Source organism: Octodon degus, unplaced genomic scaffold (genome assembly GCF_000260255.1).
Source record: "Octodon degus isolate 3935 unplaced genomic scaffold, OctDeg1.0 scaffold00098, whole genome shotgun sequence".
Lineage (NCBI taxonomy): Eukaryota > Metazoa > Chordata > Mammalia > Rodentia > Octodontidae > Octodon > Octodon degus.
The window spans coordinates 5,498,559-5,502,516 of NW_004524674.1; the positions used below are offsets into that span (position 1 = coordinate 5,498,559).

A 3,958-nucleotide genomic window follows, 5' to 3' on the forward strand; every position below is an offset into this window, starting at 1 on the left:
AAAAAAAAAAAAAAAAAAGAAATAGAGGCTGAAACAGTTAAATTCAGGAATAGAGGCAGTAAAAAAGCATAAATGAAAAAGAGTATGTTTCTCAGGGACCTGGTTAGAGGCCAACTCTCTGTCTTAATCAAAGAGTTATGTCTCTGGGCCAGCCAGATAGCTCAGCGGACTAAAGCACCTCCTGCTTAGGCAGATGCAGGGACCAGGGTTCGATCTCCAGCTTGCCTTGCTGGACCTGCCCCAGGGGGCATGCTGAGATGGCCATGCAACTGAGACTGGGCATAGTGGTGTGTGCCTATAATCCCAGTGGCTGGGCAGCTGAAGACAGAAGGACCGGTGAAAACAGAAGGACCACTACGAGTCCTGTGTGTAGAGAGACCCTGCAGACCCTCTACTAAATACAAAATAATAAAACAAAACAAAAAACAAAGAGCTATATCTCTTAAAATAACATAGAAAGGATCCATAAAAAAGGATGACAAAGGAAATTATTTTAATAATGAGCAGAGCTTTTTAGATGAGAAATACAAACTTCTTGGGCAGGCCAAAGTCAGCAACCTAAAAGGATCTAGACTCATATGCTAAGTGGGAAAGGTCTTTGCCTACTCTATAAATATATAAGCAGAATTTATGAACTCTTACTAATTATACCTATATCTTTATGTTAGTTTTTTATACTTTCAGGGTTTTCACCTCTTTTCTTTCATATTTTAGTGAAGAGACCAACAAAGACATGCTGTCCTCCACATAACTTACTACGTGGAGTAGGAAAGAACAAGTACTTCTTAAGCACTCTTTTCGTTCTGACAGGAAAAGCATGCAACCAGTAAACACAATTAAAAATACAAGTGCCAGCCTAGCATGGTGGTAAATGCCTGTAATCCCAGCACTCGGGAGGCTGTGGCAGGAGGATGACTTCAAGTTGGAGGGCAGCCTGGGCTACAAAGTGAATTCAAGGTTAGCTTGATTGGCATAGTGAGACCCTGCCTCAAAAAGACAAGACAAAAACAACAACAACAAAAAATTAAAAAACAAAAAAAAAAAAAACCCACAAGATCCATAAGACAAAAGGGGCAAGAGACAGCAAGCCCAACAAAGTCAGTAAGGAAACTAACATGAGAAGGAATATCCAGCAAAGCTAGGAGAAAAATACTAAGGAGCAAAGCTAAGAGCAAAGAGTAGACTTACATATGTGTAGCTTTTTCTCTGGGGCAGCATCCAAGAACTGTGACATAGTGCCTACTTCTAGGAACAGAAACTTATGCCCTGGGGGAGAAGTATTGGCAAGAAACTTATTTCACATAGTATAGGGTTAGTACGTTTAAATTTTTATATCATGTATATGTCTATTCAAAAATTCATTAGAAGAGAAAGAAAATCAAGCAGAGATGTGGACAGTAAAAGCCTGCCAAGCAGACAGCAAAAAGGCAGGAAAATATCAAGAGACTGGGAGAATGGCAAAAAGACTAAGGCAGGCAGACTGTCTGAGGAAACAGTTAGAAAAAAAAAAAAAAAAAAGACAAGTGAAATAGAGGCAAGTGTGAGAGAAGGCATAGAGGGGACATGGCATGAAGACAGTTAAGATTTTGGAGTAAGGGGATTATTGACAGAAATGGAAAGAGAGGCCCTTTCCATTGATGGATGCTGGCAGAAAGGAAGCCAAGGGAGAAAAAGCTGATATATATCAAGAGTAAAAAGACACAGGCATTAAACAGAACAGCAGGCAAGCAAGTAGGGAAGATAGGCAAGAAAACAGACCTGAAGGAAGGCAAGGAAAAATGATGATCTTAACAGCAATAAATAGGAGGGACAAGTAGAAAGGCAAGATAAGAGGCAAACATGATGGGGAGCCAGGGCAGGGCCTGGAAGGTACAAGAGATGCAGACTAAAAAAGTGATAGAGACAGGCAGGCGGGGAGACAGATGGCTAGAGAGAGTGGTGGGCAAACAGCCAGAGAAACAGACAGACAACCAGAGAGAGAAAGAGGTTGCCAACCAGTCAGGGAGAAGCAGACAGGGAGGCAGGCAGACACCATAACACGAGCAAGCAGGTAGAAAAGCAGGCAGTAACAAGGATAGAAGATAACAAATTAAGGGGCTAGTAAGGAGAGGAGAGGAAGGGAAGGGAGGGGAGGGGAGGAGAAGGGAAGGGAGGGGAGGGGGAGAGGGAAAGAGAGGGGAAGGGAAAGCAGTGAAGAGAGGAAGGGGGAGGGGAGGGGAGAAGAGAAGAGAAAAGGAAGGGAGGGGAGGAGAGGAGATGGGAGGGGAGGGGAGAGGAGGAGAGGGGAGAGGAGAGCAAGCAAGCAGGCAAGCAAGCTGACAGGTGGTGGTGGAGTGAATAAAAAAAGAGAAATAGCAAATCAACAAATCCGTATGTAAAGCAAACTCAGGAAAGGGAAGAAGAAGCCTTCATAGGGATATGCAAGGTCATTTTTAGCCATCCGTACCTACAAATTGTGGCACATGTGGCAGGCAGGCTGAGGTGCTTGGCACAGAAGAGTGGAAGAGACAGAGGAACTGGTGCACATGATGTGCTGTGTGGCCCAAACACATGTGCAGGCACTTTTCCCACACTACAATCCACAGTGTAATGAAGTGGGCTGGAAAAGAGTCAGGCACATACAAGGAAGAGCCACATGAGGCCAGAAGACAGAAGTAAATAGAAGACAGTCACTTAAAGAGGTGATGGAACCTGAGGGTCAAAGTGATGAGAAAGACAGTGAAAAATAGATACACCTGCACGGAAGCCCATATACAGAAATAGGGGGATATCCAGACAGATTAGCTCAGACAGCTAAATCACGTGGAACAGGAATTTCTACTCAGTATAGGAATGATATGGGGTAGTCTACAAGCCAAGTTAAAAAACAAAATGGAAAACAACATTCAATAATACACATTAGTGTAGGGAAAACATCAATTAAAAATTTTATAAACAAAAATTTGTACGTTGCTTGCTTATCTCTAGTACTTTTTGGTTGCTGTTCACCTTACTCCTCTTTCCTGGGGTGCCCAGTGCAGAAACTGGGGTCCAGGCAATTACACTTAAGATGAAGAGAAACGACCCAGAAGATTTTATAGGCCTGCAATGTAAGGCAAGGGAAAGGGCCATAGGAGGTGAAAAGAATGAGAGAAAAGGAAAGTTAAGAATAAAGTGAAGAACAAAGAAAGGTAGAAGTGCGCTCTGTGCCTTCTTTCCTTCACTTCACCGGCAAGTTTTATATCTGGACCTCTCTGATCAAATCTCCTTATGAGAAAGCTGCTTTTAGACTCTTTTTCAACTGCCATCTGATTCCTGGTACCAGATAAACGCTGAGGTACAGCTGGAAATTATGGTCAGCAAGTTAGATGAAAATGCCTGAAAGTAATCCCTACCTCTTTCTTTTTCTCAGTCCCAGTTACTTTTTTCTTTCTGGATACCTCAGTTTCTTCTCCTTTAACACTATCGGAGATCATGGAGGAAGGGAAATATACTGAAACAGGAGAAAAGAGAAAATAATTTTACAACCTTCATACTTTCTCTCCTTTATTCTAAAATTTTGTTTTACCACCAAATTAATTTCTCAAGCCAGATGAATTTTACATGCAAGCAATTAAGAGAAGAGTAGGCAAGGAAAAAGGGAAAAGAGTGAAGATAAAAATTACAATTACAAATCACTGAAAAGGCTGGGCAAAGAGGAGAATCAAACATGGATTCCTTTGAAAAAAAAACTCAATCATTGTATCTATTCATATCTCTTCCCCCAAAAGTCACTAGAATTTGTCACTTTTTTAAAAAAGAAAAAAAAAAATCCAGTACGCTTCTCATTTAAAAGATACGTACACAATTAAATGCATTTCGACTTCAATGAGGTATGCAGCAACAGAGTTATATATAAACATATATTTCATCTTTTTCCTTTTCAATGCCTGAAGGGGAAAAAAAAAAAAAACCTTCACATCAAACCACTCCCTTCTGA

The 3,958-nt window shown here is 41.3% G+C and overlaps 1 long non-coding RNA gene across 1 annotated transcript in view; it reads right to left on the bottom strand.

The window, feature by feature from the left end:
* The window catches only part of LOC111818616, a 6,174-nt gene extending 2,264 nt beyond the window's left edge, over window positions 1-3,910 (bottom strand). Inside the window, exons 1-2 of the long non-coding RNA XR_002822566.1 lie at window positions 3,823-3,910; window positions 3,375-3,472 (exon numbers count right to left, since the gene is read on the bottom strand). This is a non-coding gene — a long non-coding RNA (uncharacterized LOC111818616). The remainder of the gene's footprint in view (window positions 1-3,374; window positions 3,473-3,822) is intronic.
* Between the last annotated feature and the right edge of the window lie 48 nt (window positions 3,911-3,958).